The sequence below is a fragment of the Oryx dammah genome, unplaced genomic scaffold, assembly GCF_014754425.2.
Source record: "Oryx dammah isolate SB20612 unplaced genomic scaffold, SCBI_Odam_1.1 HiC_scaffold_13, whole genome shotgun sequence".
Taxonomy (NCBI): Eukaryota; Metazoa; Chordata; class Mammalia; order Artiodactyla; family Bovidae; genus Oryx; species Oryx dammah.
This window is the reverse complement of record NW_024070197.1, coordinates 2,463,360-2,478,748: the sequence shown is the minus strand read 5'-3', so window position 1 is coordinate 2,478,748 and position 15,389 is coordinate 2,463,360. Positions and strand designations below refer to the sequence as shown.

At 56.6% G+C, this 15,389-nt stretch overlaps 1 protein-coding gene and 1 pseudogene across 1 annotated transcript in view; both read left to right on the top strand.

The window, feature by feature from the left end:
* Nucleotides 1–15,389, top strand: part of LOC120871864 (leukocyte immunoglobulin-like receptor subfamily A member 6) — a 57,067-nt gene that overhangs the window by 10,169 nt on the left and 31,509 nt on the right. The window lies entirely within an intron of this gene.
* On the top strand, nt 2,975–15,217 carry LOC120872653 (annotated as a pseudogene).

Sequence of the window (15,389 nt, the reverse complement as noted above, 5' to 3'; positions counted from 1 at the left end):
AAATTGCACACGTGAAGCATTCCCAGCTCACCATCTGAAATGCACACATGAAGGTGACCATCTCATCTGTATCTTCTCTGTCAGCACGTTTTGAAATGTTTCGTAAAGTTCTGTCACTATCTTTATAAGGTCTATAGAATCTGCGGTAGTCCTGGCAATTTCTTTCATAATATTAGAAATGTGTGGCTTCCCTCTTTTTACCTTGGGCCTGGTGGCCAGGGTTTATGAACGTTGTCAAGAAGGAGTTTCTTTTTGCCTTGACTGATTTTTTCTACCCTGTGGTTGCCTTCGTTTTTAGCTACCTTTGTCACTGTTATTCCCGAATTGCACCTTTATTTGAATTTTTTTTCTACTTTCCCCTAAATTCTTGGTATGATAAACCAGGTCATCGGGTTTCTTTTAGGCTTCTGTGATATATTCATTCATGGTCCTTGAGTTTCTCAATTCATAGGTTCCATCATAGGTATCATTCATCAAAAACATTTTCTATCATCTCTTTTGTTGTTTGTTTTTTGTTTGTTTGGATTTTTGATTTTGGTTTTCAAGTAACACATTGACTTTGAGATGTCTGTTGCATTATTTCCCAAATATGAGGATATTAGGTATCCTTGAGGGTAGAATTAGGTGATTCCCAAAGGGTCCCAGGGTCTCCTGGTGGTCTGTTAAGACTGGCTGCTGGTCGTTAGGTGGTGTCCACTGCTGGCAGCTCCCATGCCTCCTGGGGTGCCTGAGATCTAGTCCCTGGAGCCTGGGGTCTGGGTCCTTCCTGGGCTTGCAAACGGCGAGAGCCACATGCTCACTGGGCTCTGCTGGGGACTCCCCCGATGGGGTCCGGGGGGTGCAGCCGTCCCCCTTCTGAGGGTCGAGCGGTTCAGCTGGGCGTAGGTCACGTCCTGGGGGGTTTCGGACGTGGCAGCCTGTGGGGGAGGGAAGGTGTGTGAGATGGGGCGCCTGGGGGCCCAGAGAGGAGGGACCCATCTACTGATGGTGTGACCAACCGTCTGTCTGTCCTCTCCCCCTGTCTGTCATTCATGTCCAGCAATCCCCCCGACAGGGAGGAAGGAAGGGGAGCACCTCCCCACCTTAGTTTCAATCTCGGGGGTTCACCAAAGTGTCCGGGGGGTCTGCAGCCCACCTGTCTGCTGGAGGGAGACAGAGACACAAGAGGCGCCTCCGGGGTCCACCGTTCCCTCCTCTAGTCAGCTCTCCTCTGTGTTCCCAGATGTTTGTTCAGCTGCTCAGGTGTGTCTCGCTCTTTGCAGCACGCCAGGCTTCCCTGTCCTTCACTATCTCCTGGAGCTTGCTCAGACTCATGTCCACTGAACTGGTGATGCCATCCAACCACCTCATCATCTGCTGTCCCCTTCTCTTCTTGCCTTCAATCCTTCCCGGCTACAGGGTTTTTCCAGTGAGTCAGCTCTTCACATCAGGTGGCCCAAGTATTGGCGTCTCAGCTCTAGCATCAGTCCTTACAATGAATATTCAAGGTTGATTTCCTTTAGGATTGACTGGTTGGATCTCCTTGCCACCCAAGGGACTCTCGAGAGCCATTTCCAACACCACAGTTCAAAAGCGTCAGTTCTCTGGAGCTCAGCCTTCTTTATGGTCCAGCTCTCGCATCTGTATGTCACTACTGGAACAACCGTAGCTTTGCTAGGTGGACCTTTTAATACACTATCTCGGTTTGTCCTGGCTTACTTCCAAGGAGTACGGCTGCAGTCGCTGTCCACAGTGATTTTAGAGCCGAGAAAATAAAGGCTGTCACTGTTTTCATTGTCTCACCGTCTATTCGCCATGAAGTGATGGGACCAGATGCCATGATCTTCGTTTTTGGAATGCTGATTTTTAAGCCAGCTTTTTCACTCTCCTCTTTCACCTTCATCAAGAGGCTCTTTAGTTCCTCTTCACTTTCTGCCATTAGGGTGGTGTCATCTGCGTGTCTCAGGTTGTTGATATTTCCCCCGGCAATTCTGATTCCAGCTTGAGCTTCATCCAACCCAGCATTTTGCATGTACTCTGCATATAAGTTAATAAGCAGGGTGACAATATACATACAACCTTGATGTACTCCTTTCCCAACTTGGAACCTGTCCGTCGTTCCACGTCCAGTTCTAACTGTAGCTTCTTGACCTGAATACACATTTTTCAGGAAACAAGGCAGTCTGGTGTTCCCACCTCCTTAAGAATTTTCCAGTTTGTGGTGATCCACACAGTCAACAGCTCTAGCGTAGTCAACGAAGCAGATGCTTTCCTGGAACTCCCTTGCTTTCTCTATCATCCAACCACTGCTGGCAATCTGGCTGCCAACTGCCAGCACTCTGCGAGCATTCTTCCTCTTGTTCACTGAGGTCTTCAGCTCCACCGGAAAGTTTCCTTTTTTTTAGAATCAGTCTCCTTGGGGTCTTCAGCTCCACCGTTTCTGTTTCCTTTTGTTTAGAATCTCAGTCTCCTTGGTGATGCGTTATTTCAGCCCATTCGTCACTGCCCTGAGCTCGCTGAGTGGCCTTGCTGAGCTTCCTTACAGCGCATCTGACCTTCTTCTCGGCAGCTCCTCTGAAGCCCCCGCCAGGTCGGAACGCTGCACGACCTTCGGCTCCCTTCTTGAGGACTGTCATTATTCTGTTTGTGGCACAATGGCACGGTGCTTCTTCCCGCTGCCGCCTCGAGTGGCTCCTGTCCTGGGGCCCCTTTCTGCTTGATTCAAGGACGCGACACCGTGGAAACCGGAGCACTTGCCTCTGTTTTCCAGGAGGTGGCAGAGACGCAGCACAGGTCTGGGGTTTCTCTCGCCCGAGTCGCCGAACGTACTTGAGAATGGGGGCCTCCCACACTCCAGTGCCTGTCGGAGGTCCCACCTCTGACACTAAGCTGGTGGCCCCAGGGTCGTTGGCGCCTGGGTCCCCAGGACGGCGGGCTCCTCCCCCAGCTTGGGGCCTCTGAGCTGCAGGGTCTGTCACCGGAGTGAAGCGGGGAGATGTGCGCCGTGCCCAGTGCCGTCGGGGTCGCGGGCTCCCCAGCTGCGGATGGGGAAGTCCCGGGAATCTCCGCGCCTGGTGGGACATGGCCCCAGGCACTTGGCTGGCTCCCCGTGATCGTGGGGGCCTATGAGGACAGAAGGCCCAGGTTTGGTGCGCCGCCTCCCTGCTGCTGCTGGGTCCTCTGGGGTTGCAGGACCCGCAGCTGCAGCCAGAGGGTGGGGATCACAGGCGCCTGCCCAGCTGGGACCCTCCCGAGGCGTCCTGTGCGCCTCCCTTCTCACCCAGCACCCCGCGCGCGCCCCTTGGTTGAGCTGCAGGTACTTCCCTGGTTATAGACGGAAGCGGAGAGGCAACGGGCGCATCTCCACCCGCCACGTGGGGGTCCCTCTGCTGCACACTGTCTGACGTCCACCCCTGTCATCGATGATTGCATTTGATGCCTACGTGGGAAGCAGCTGTCCAAGTCAGCATCTGCCCACAGACTTATCCAGATGGGTTTGGAAAGACCATAACCCTCCCCGGCAGTGCAAGACTCTTTTGCTGTGGTGACGCCACAGCTGCACTCTATATAGGGATTCTTCCTTCTGTCTCCCGGGGAGCGGTGAGCGCCTCCTTTTCATTTCTCAGACCCCCAGATGCCTCCTCCCAAACGACTGTTTTTGTTCCTCCCTGATTCGGGCAAAGTGAACTCTTAGGACACGTGTGGGGGTGGGGGTTGTCATTTCAGAGCAACCGAGTGAGGAAAGGGAGGAAGCGGCCTTCGTCATCTCGGAAGTGGTGGCGCCACACCTTGCATTGCAGCATGTGACTGTGTGTGTGTGTGTGCGCGCATGCACGTGTGTGTGTCTGTGTGTGTGGTTTAATGACTTCCAACAGGAGCGTCATTTGGGCCTGAATCCTGAAAGGTCTTCACAGTCTGGCGTGAAGGGTGACACCAGCTTTGAAGGGGGTGCTAAAGAAACAGAAATACCTCAAGTGATTTCTCCAAGCAGATGGAGAGACCAGCCCCCTGGGCAGGAACTGTGCGAGGTAAAACCTGGCTCCCAGGCCCAGGAGGAAGAGCTGTCTTCCCGGGTGAGTGGAAGAGCATTGCGCCACCCTGACTTGGGGCCTGCTCCCCCCGCCCCAGGGTTCACTGGGTCTCCGCCCTCCGAGGCAGCCAGTGAAGCCCAGGCTCCCAGGTCTGCGCTCCCGACCCGAGGCCACCCTCCACACAGCACCTGGCTACCTGCCCCTTCAGAACCGTGGCCCGCTCAAACTGCTCACCAGTTTCAGGGCGAGCTCCAAACTCTTCTAAGTGGACTCAAGGCTGTTCGTCATGCCCCAGAGGAGGCCCCCCAGCCTCAGCTCTCACTTCTGTTCTGCTCCAAACCCAAAGGCTGCAGTCATACCACAAACACACACACACACTCAGATGACTTCACACAATGGTGAGCCGTTTAACACACGTGTGCTTTCCCATATCTGCTTTTTTTAGGGTCTCTAGACCTGGCAGACCCATTCACCATGCCTCCAGCTGAAACTCCATGGTAAGAGTAAAACCGCGGTTACTGCTTTGTCTTTTCTGAATCTTCATGACTGCTACGGGGTACAGAGTACGCCAGGGACACACAGTGAATCCATATGAGCATTTCTCTACCGGTGTTTTACGCGTAGCTGGAGTTCAGGTGCTGCTGAGTGTCTAATTTACGCACTGGCTTTCTCTAGCCTATCTGCAATACAGTGGCACGCGTGATGCTCATGAAGCAATCAGAGCCTCACGGGCCAGCGTGTCTCGGCCTTAATCCAGGGCCCCTGAGCCTGGGGCAGCAGCGCATAACCGCCCCCGCCTCCCCTCCCCCACCCCCACACACAATCCTTGTGTCTCTAGGGCTCTCTGGAACGCTCCTTCCTCTCTGGAATGGTCTCACTCTCACCCCAGGTCTCCACCTCCTCAGAAAGCCACTCCCTAAACCACAGTCCACTCTGGCCTCAGAGGCCTCCCGCCCCCGCCATTGCCTTTCCTCTCGCCTGGGGTCCTGAGGGGGCAGGCAGCCAATGGGAGGGTCTCGGGAGGAGTGAGGTGGGGGTCCTGGGTCAGCCCAGCGCAGCCCCTCCTGGGCTCATCCCCAGGACACTCTCAGGGCCCGGCCCCCACCCCCAAGGCTCCGATTCAACAACGGGGGAGTCCAGTCCTCTTTGCTCAGGGAGATCCCAGGCCACGGGGGCAGTTTCAGAGTCTCTCAGGGGAGCCAGGGCCCCTCAGATATCTGAGGACAGGCTGGTCTCCCGGGGGAAGAGAGCTCTCGGCTGCCCTGAGGAGGATACAGACTCCACCCCACGCAGAGGCCCCCCAGTCATTCGTGTTGAGGTCCCCAAAGCCTCTGATGGTTGGTAAACGGGAGCGGCAGTGACGGGGTGCATTCAGTTCTCGCTCAGGACAGGCTGGGGCACACAGCGCCAAGGGGACAGGCCACGCCCGTCAACAAGGAGCACCCAAGTCCCACGCCAGTGTCCACCTGGGGCACAGTCCTGGCTCCACTTCCGCGCTGTCCCTCTCTGAACCTCAGTGTGCTGGTCTGCACAGTGGGTGGAGCCGGGCGGCAGTCTCCCATCGCCTGTCTGCTGGGAAAGTTGATGGAGGTGGACGCTGGGACCGCAGCCTGAGTCTGCAGCCGGGAGTGCTCGGCTGCATGGCTTCACGGCGGCATTCGGCAGGTTAGGGCCTTGGAAAGCACCAGAACGTTCTGACCCGTGGCTCGATGCCCTTCGTCCCCTGCTCCCCCCGCCCCCTCCTCTGACGCGAACCCCACAGCAAATGCAGCAAGTCAGGGGAGCGGGGGCTGGGGAGGCCTGGCGCCAGAGACCCAGGAGGGCGCCCTCCGGAGCCCCACACCGAGGAAAGGGGCCTGCGTTCGGTTCTGAGCGCCCTACCCATTAAACAGTCTAAAGTTCCTAGAAAGCTCCTTCCATCCCCACTCATTCCCTGATCCTCTGGACAGAGATCCGGGATTCCCGGGAAGAGGGAAAGTGGGGAGGGCGCTCCCGCATGGAGGTGGCAGGGGGCCGGCTGGCACCCGAGGGGCCGCCCCGGGAGGGTGCCGCGGCTCAGCGGGAGCGGGCGCAGGGGTGAGGAGCGGCGGCGGGATGGGGGCTCGGCGGCTTTGAGCGAGAACGTGAGTACCCCGGCGTCCAAGGAGCCGAGTTAGCAACGGCTGTGAGGAAATCCTCAGGCTTGCTAACGCAGTTAGCAAAGAAGGCTCGGAGGGGGTCTACTGGATTTCGACATGTCAGTACAACCTCATTTTTAACAGATAGCTTCTATGATGACTAACACACAGAAACAGTGACAGACGTAGACAGCAGACCGGTGGTTACCGGCGGCGAAAGGGGAGCGGGCGGGGGATTCAGAGGCATAAACCGCTCCGCGCAAAGTGAGTGTGACCCGGAAGCGCGGGAACCCTGGACTGAGACCCAGGAGAGGCGGCCGAGGGGGAGGTGAGCCGGGAAGCCTGAGGCGGAGACGCCCGCCCTCGGGCCTGTCTGCCCGGCTTCCCCGCGCCGGGCTACGGGAAGATGAAAGAGACTCGCAAGACCAGCCTGAGCCTCCTGGACCCGGCACAGCCCCCGCTTATCCAAGTCGCAGGCGGCCCCCAACCCCCCAAGGAAAGAAAGAAAGAAGTGAAGTCGCTCAGTCGTGTCCGACTCTCGGGGGACCCCGCGCACTGTAGCCTGCCGGGCTCCTCCGACCATGGGATTCTCCAGGCAACAATACTGGAGTGGCTTGCCACTTCCTCCTCCAGGGGCTCTTCCCAACCCAGGGGTCGAACTCAGGTCTCCCGCATTGTGGGCAAACTCCTCGCCTTCAGAGCCACGAGAGAATCTCCCACACCCGGACTCAAAGCAGGTGGAGGGTTTGGGCTGGACACTGGGTCGGGGACCACAGTGCCCCCCGGACGCCTCCCTGTCCCTCGGGCCGCTTTTGACACCTCAGCTCGTGAAGAAGGGGACCACGAAGGTGAGGATGAGGCGGGGAAGCGGCAGCTTGGAGGCCGCCCCCGCATTGGGCTCAGCTGGGGGCGTCCAAGCCTCGCCCTCCCTGCCCTACTGGTTGGAAAACTTGTTCGCAGCGCCGACCTCGCAGAGCTGTGAGAGTCTTCTGGATGCTGCTGTACTCAGATAAGCACCTCGCTGACACTCCACTTCGAGCTTTGGGGCACCACCAGGGCCAGCAGGGGAGCCTCGCACACCCCAAGAGCCACCTTTCACCCCGGGGAGGGGCTGCGACGCCACAGGTGCCCTCGCCTGCTGTCGGTTGACTTCCCCACGGGGACCACCTCCCCGGCCGGGTCGCCAGGTACTCTCATGGCTGAGGAGGGCGTGACAGGGTCTCCACCAGCGCCCCCTGGGGCCCCCGGGGAGAAAGGTGGATTAAGACGGACTCCAACGTCTCCTCTGGGCCCTGACCCGGGTCCCGTCTCCTGGACTCTGCCCAGCGGCTTTGGAGGAATCGCCTGGGCCCCAAGGAGAGTGAAGTCTGGCACGCCCTGAGGCCAGCATCCTCAGCAGCAGCGCACGACGGGCCGGGGACCGCGTGGCCCAGGAGCTCTTCCAGGCCTGGACGTGGGCGCTGTAGGAGAGGCCGAGCAGCCTGGGGGAAACGGGCAGGACAGCGCCCCACGGGAGGACCCTGTCTCCTGCGTGCAGAGCATCTCAGATGAATTCCTTCAGACAGATGGCAGCCTTGTCCCCCTCAGCACGGGTGAGGGCAGGGAGGAACCGGAGGACATTTTTCTGCCAGAATTGTCTGCACCTTCCAGGAAGGGCCTGGGGCGGCGGGGGAGCCAGCCATACCTGCGGATGCCAGGCAATGCCGGGACTGAGGGGCTTCCTGTCACCCATAAAGGCATGTGCCCACCACAGGTGACTCGGGGACTCTGTCCATGGACAGAACTGGCTCAGTGACCCGGTGGCGGACGTGGGTGGAGACTTGGCAATGGACACAGTCCCTGAAAAGGTGCACTTCTCCAGCAGTTTCTTCTACGATGAACTCCGTACCATGGGTCGTGACGGGGTAAAACGGCGGGCCGAAAACGGGGACATCTTCTGCAGGGAGCTCCTACTAGCCCCGTGGGCCCTCATCTCTGCTGACGTCAGGCGGCGCACCTGTTCTGACTCGCAGCGCGCCCTGCGCCGCCGCTGCCCTCAGCGTATGGCCAGGTATCTGCAGGCAGAGGCCGGGAAGACACACCGGCTGGACCTCCAGCAGGGCTGAAAGGTTCCTTCAACATGAGTGTGGCCGGCAGAACAACACCAGCGACTGCGGCGCCTCTGTGCTGCAGGACTGCCCACATCTGGCCCTGTCTCAGCCACTCAGCTCCGCTCAGAAGGACACGCCTGAGCTTCGGCGGCCTATCTAGGAGGAGCTGTGTCCGCAGACTCAGGGCCAGCCTCAGGCTGTTAACGGGCAGCAGAACGTGCGAGACCGTTCCGAGCAGCTCCACTTCCTTTGGTCTCTAGCCTCTTTCCACCCAGTTCCCTCTGGTTTTCCATATTTAAATGCTTTAACTGATTTCTGTATTTTTGTTTTCTTTGAGAGAATACTTGCTGATTTCTGATGTTCAAGGGGTGGCCATGGAAAAATCCCCAATTTCCCACTGTCTGCAGGGAAGTATGGCCTGGTGGCCTGGGTGGGGCAGTGACCTGCCTTCCATGTGCAGGGCAGGCGGTGGGGGGCAGAAAAATCTGGGCATGGTGGGTGGGCAATGGGGTTACTGCCTGCCAAATCTTCAAACATTATATATTATATAAACGCCATGGTCCTGCTCTGTCAACAAAGGACCCTTTGGAGATAAAAAATAAATTAATAAGTCACAAGGATATCTCATATAGCATGGGGAATATAGCCAATATTTTATAACTCTGAGTGGAGTATGATCTATAGCAAAAATTGAATCACTGTATATAATATATACACTGTATATAATACTGTGTGTTAATTAAATCAACTATGTTTAATTAATATACATTATGTGTCTATAATATAGAATATGTTACACATACCTTGATTGACATGGAAACTGTTACAGGCGTAAGTGTTTGTTAGGCCTTGCCTGGTAACTCAGACAGTCAAGAATCTGTCTGTGATGGGAGAGATCCAGGTTCAGTCCCTGGGTCGGAAAGATCTCCTGGAGAATGGAAGGGCCACCCGCTCCAGTATTCTTGCCTGGGAAATCCCATGGACAGAGAAGCCTGGCAGGCTACAAGTGTGCCTGCTAACTCACTTCAGTTGTGTCCAACTGTTTGCAACCCTGTGGACTGTAGCCTGTTCATAGTAATATATGCAAATGAATGCATAAATCACTACATGGGAGAAAGAGAAAACTTTAGAGTAGAATGCCGACTTATCAATACAGAGGGAGGGGTGGAAAGAGATCACCATTATTTAGTTCCCCTCATGTCAGGGGAGACTCACCCACAATTACTAACAATGGCAATTGTGTGTCTGCCAGACGTATGTTGTACGTCTCCCAGTACTGGACGAGAACCCAGCATCTATCCCGACGCCGACCGAATTCCAAGGGAGAACTGGGGACTTTGCAGTGAGAGGCCAGGCAGATGCCTGCTTGACGTGACCAGGCGAAGAGCATGCATGGCCAGGGTGGGGAAGGGAAACCACCTGAGCTCCTGACACCATGGAGACGGCCACAGCCTCTTTTCCAGGTGTCCGCCCAACAGTGCATGACCTGGGTCAGCTCATCCGTCCACACTCCTGGCACAGGTTGAGGGTCATCTACAAATCCTGTACCCCTGAAGACGGTCTGGGGCCCAAGGCACCAAGACTGGGGGGTTGTGCAGATTCTGGGGGACGACAAAACAGGACAACCACAGGCAACATATGCTTCCGGCTGAAACCCTGGACCAAAAGGGAAAACTGAGGCTGTCCGGCAGGTGAGTAAACGTGAACTGGGCCTGAGGACTTGGTGAAATCCACATCAGTGAAGACCTCCAAATGGGCAGATTCAGGGTCACGTGGACGAGTGATCGTGTCTACGGGAGGCACACACTGGTGCTTTCTCTCGGGGCTTCCCAGGCGGTGCAGTGGTAAAGAATCTGCCTGCCGGTGCAGGAGATGGAGGAGATATGGGTTCAATCCCTGAGTCTGGTGTGGTGGTTCAGTCACCAAGTTGTGTCCGACTCTTGCGACCCCGTGGATTGTAGCCCGCCAGTCCCTGGGATTCTCCCGGCGAGAATACTGGAGTGGGTTGCAATTTCCTTCTCCAGGGGATCTTCCTGACCCAGGAATCAAACCCGGGTCTCCTGCACTGCAGGCAGATTCCTTACCGACTGAGCTATGAGGGAAGCCTAGGGTTGGGAAGAGCCCCTAGGAAATGGCAACCCTCTCCAGTATTCTTGCCTGGAGAATTCCCACAGACTGAAGAGCCTGGTGGGCTACAGTCCATGGGGTCAAAAAGAGCTGGACACAGCTGAGCAACTGAGCACATACGTGTTTTATATCAGAAAGCATCTGTGTGTCTACATGTTTCTGTGTGTGTACACATATGTAGCAGACTCACTCTCCCGCCGCATCCCTCCCTGACCACATCATTCTCTTCCGACAGCTCTCTCTGCACATCTGCTTTTGTGCCTATCTCTGTCTCACTTGGGTAAAATATTACTCAACTGGGAATGTAGGCCAAGATGATGTGGGAAAAAAGGCAATTCTTGTAAGTTTCCCCGTAAAACAATAAAATTACTATAAGGTCACTTTGAATGAGGAGATTTAATAAGAGAGTAAGATTTTGAAAATATTCTTGCGAGGGTGGAGGGGCACTAATACCTTTTTTTAAACCTCTGTGCAGGTTATCTGTGCTGCAGGTTGCTCCTGTTTACCTCGAAGCCCCCGTGGGCAGAGCTGGGGGCGACTATGACCTTGTCAGGGCTGAGATCCTCTGAGATCTTAGCGCAGCCTGAGCGCTGGGTCTGGGATATCGTGGAAGCCAATTTCTAACGTTATGCAGGTGCTCTATTCAGACCCTGAAGCTAAGATGAGAGCCCCCAGAGAAAGGTCATTTCTCCCCAAGCCTTACCCATTCCCCACCTCGCCTCCGCCTCCACCAACCTCCCACCTCTCTCTGAAGCTCCTCCAGCTCTGCCTAGCTTTGTAATCCTGCCTTCCTCCCCTCACTCCAGCTCCACAGCTCATGCCCAGGAGGTGAACAAGTGTAACTGGAGAGGATGCGGGTCCTGGGTCCTGGCCGGAGGACTGGCTGGGGAGGGTCTGGGCTTCGGGACGAGGAAGCGTGGACGCGTCTGTCTCTGTGATCCCAGACACAGCCCTGCCCTGTGCTGGACCCAGTCTCCCCAGCTAAGGACAAGAGGAGTGTGCCGGGCCGCACGGTTACGGGAATCTCGGCATGAGATGGCGTTTATCACTCCCCAGATGCAGCCGTGCGCGATTCGCTGTCTGAGGAGGGCAAACAGCTGGGCAGCCCAGTGAGTCTCGGCTGGCCATGGGGGCCCCACACGGTCTTGCTTGGTTCGGCATGTGGGCTCTGAGGTCCCCAGCCAGGGGTCAACACTGCTGCCCCCCGAAGCGGAAGTGCTGAGTCTTAGCAACTAAAGCCAGGCGGTGGGGGGAACTTCCCCTCCTGTTACTCAGCTCCCAGCAGCACCTGACCTCAGCCTTCCTCTTGACATAGGACACCCCCGGGCTGCTGGGATGCCGCTCCTCAGGGGGGCCCTCCTGATGCCAAGTGGGCCCCGCCTTCCCGGTCCTCCCACCGTGGTTCCTTTGAATTGGTGGTGTGCCCATGCCTCAGATGGAACTGCTGCCAGGGATGGCTGCATAGTGTGTTCACCGCACGAGGGCGTCCCGGGGTCTGAGATGCTCGCTCGTTCTTATTCACACAGAAACCCCTGTAGACTAGCCTGGCCCTCGCCTGGGATCCTCTGTCTCCCCTTCACTCCATTTCCTCTTCCCTCCGGCCCTGTGGACTTAGACGCCGTGGAACCACCCAACAATGTGCCTTGGGGGGTACCTATAGGCACTGGGCACCTCCTCTCCCCGGAAGCGCACCCCAGCCATTGCGTTAACACATGAGACCAGTCTGTGTTTTAGGCTGTCAGATCCCAGGGTACAGCTGCACCCTCTGTACACTCATCATTCACAACTATTTCCTACCCCGCCTCCTTCCTGAGAGCCAGCCTTATGTAATCAGCAGCCATGAGCCGCCTGCCCAGTTCACCCAGCAGGCAGCTCAGTAGCACACGGACGACTCGCAGACATCTCGCAAAGGCCTACTACTCTTCAGGGCTCATCCCTCCCAAACACCCAAACGTTGCTCCCAAGTCCTTTCCTTTCCCGTGTCATGGCAGCGTCTAGAGACACTGATTGGCTGGGGCGGTGGGTTGACTCACACATACAATGTGCTTACGTGTGGCTGTGTCTCGCTGCCCCGCGCTGCAGCACACAGACCTTGCGCTTCAGGGGCCACCGCTCCAGCGGCAGTCTGTGGCCTCAGCAGTCACAGCACATGGGCCCGGGTGCTCCGCGGCGTGTGGGGTCTTAGCTTCCCAGCCAGGGATCGAACCCGTGTCCCCTGCCTCGCAAAGCGGATCCTTAACCACCAGACCACCAGGGAAGTCCTTCTTTATTCCTATTGAGGTATCATTGATGTGCAATATTAGTCATTTCAGGTGTACAGTCTAGTGATCCAAAATGTTTACAGATTATACTCAAAATGTTACAGACTGTATCTAAAGTTATTGTAAAATACTGGCTATACTCTTGACTTACAGCCAGTATCCTAGAGTGAACACATTGCCACACATTTCCATAGGCTACCGTAAATACCATGAATATCTGACAAGGCTATTTCAAAGGAGGAAAACTTGAATCTCAGGCTCCCAAATCAACATAGATGGAAAAGAACTTTTAAAAATGGTGGGGGGAGTCCAATTATAACCTGATTGCTCAATTCACACAAGCAGTGGGTGATTAATACATATCTAAATAAATATCACTGCAGACAGTGACTGCAGCCACGAAATTAAATGATGGTTGGTCTCTGAAAGAAAAGCTATGACAAACCTAGACAGCATATTAAAAAGCAGAGACATCTCTCAACCAACAAAGGTCCGTCTAGTCAAAGCTATGGTTTTTCCAGTAGTCATGTATGGATGTGAGAGCTGGACCATAAAGAAAGCTGAATATCAAAGAACTGGGTTTTTTTGAACTGTGGTGTTGGAGAAGACTCTTGAGAGTCTCTTGGACTGCAAGGAGATCCAACCAGTCCATCCTAAAGGAAATCAACCCTGTATATTCATTGGAAGCGCTGATGCTGTAGGTGAAGCTCCAATATTTTGGTCACCTGATGTGAACAGCTGACTCACTGGAAAACCCTGATGCTTGGAAAGATTGAAGGCGGGAGGAGGAGGGGACGACAGAGGATGAGACAGTTGGATGGCATCGCCAACTCAATGGATATGAGTTTGAGTAAACTCTGGGAGATAGTGAAGGACAGGGAAGCCTGGAGTGCTGCAGTCCGTGGGGTCACAAAGAGTCAGACACAACTTAGCAACTCAACAACGAGTAAATATCAATTTCTCCAGGTAACTCAGAGATCTAACTCAGCTTACTGTCATAGAAGTTTTAGACAAAAAGCCCAGAATGAAGAAGAGAGCTCTGCCCAAGGATCGTGGAGCCCTGAGGAGACAGGAAGGACCCAGGGGCTACTTCCCAGGAGGGCAGAGGACAGCGATACAAGAAAAAGACAAGGCCCTGAAGGGGTTGTGACGGGGAAACCTACACTCCCGGGCAGGGGAGGAGTCAGTTTCCCTCCTTATTCCCTGAGCGTCTCCTCTGGGCTCTCGGCCACGCGGACGCCACTGAGCCCAGGGAGACCGTGACCGTGTGTCGTCCCTCATAAAGAGCAGCTTTGTGGACACAGAGGGGAAGGAGAGGGCGGGACGAACGGAGAGAGTAACCTGGAAACGAGCACAGCAGCTCATGTAAAACAGACCGCGGGGGAATGTGCCCTGTGACTCGGGGAGCTGACACAGGGCTCCGTACAACCTGGAGGGGAAGGGTGGGGCAGGAGGGCATGTGACGCATAGGGCCGATCCCTGCTGATGTGCGGCAGAAACCAGCACCACACTGTAAAGTAACCATCCTCCAACTTAAAAACAGCTTGTGACTCTGGGGATCTGAGCCCTCCCCAAAGCATCTCCAGGGCCTGGTGACCCAGGCCATGGTGAGGACCCCACGGGGACCTGCTGATGGGCGGGCAGAGGAGGAAGCAGACCCGAGGCGAGGCTCGAAGAGGGAAGGAGCCTGGCCTTCCTCATCTGGAAGGGGCGTCTCAGGAAGTCACGAGGCTGGCTTCCTGCTCTGTCATGGAGACAAACGCCAGGCTTCCTGGGAGGGACAGTTCTCCTTTCTGCGGGACACCCGGGTCTCCTCCATCCTCACAGCCTGGACCACAGGGAAGAGACGCCATGGCCCCCACGCTCCCCGCCCTTCTCTGCCTCGGTGAGATGAGGAGGGGCGGGGAGAGCCCTGGTCTGGAGGGGCCTCCCCCAGCCAGCCTGCTCCGTCAGGGGACCCCAGGGCCCAGGGGGCTCCTGGGGAGGAGAGGCGCTGCTTAGAGCTGAGGGCACACCTCTCACAGGGCTCTCTCTTCCAGGGCTGAGTGTGGGCCTGAGGACCCAGGTGCAGGCCGGTGAGTCTGTCCCAGGGCCCAGCTCCCTCCTCTCCTGGAGACAAGGTCACCCCCAGGCCACGGGGAGGGGGGGCAGGGAGGCAGGGCAGCTCGGGACTCACGGAAGGGGGTCTGGGAGGTCTGGGCTGTGAGCCGGGGCCTGGGGGCAGGACGCCTGGTGAGCCCGCCTCTGGTTTCCTTCCAGTCACCCTCCGCAAACCCACCATCTGGGCTGAGCCGGGCTCTGTGGTCCCCCGGGGGAGCCCTGTCACCATCTGGTGTCAGGGGCCCCTGAATGCCAAAAGCTTCAGTCTGAACAAAGAGGGCACCTCAGCCCCCTGGAACACGCGGCCCCCACTGGAGCCCTGGGACAAGGCCAACTTCTCCATCATGCAAGTCACAGAGCAGGAGGCGGCCAGATACCACTGCTCCTACTTCATCGGAGTTAACTGGTCAGAGCCCAGCGACCCCCTGGAGCTGCTGGTGGCAGGTGAGGGGCCAGCGGGTCAGTCTGGGACCAGACTCTTCACAGGCCCCACCGGGGAGCCCCAGGAGTGATGCTGGGACCAGGGGGAGGGGTCCCAGGGAGGGACAGAGAGACAAGGTGGGGGAGGGGAGAGACTCGGAGAAACAGAGACAGCGCTGAGGGGCCAGAGAAGCCCCGGAGGTCTCAGAACCCACCCGGCACCCGCACCCCCTTCCCCTCTGCAGGATGGCTCAGAGACAGCCC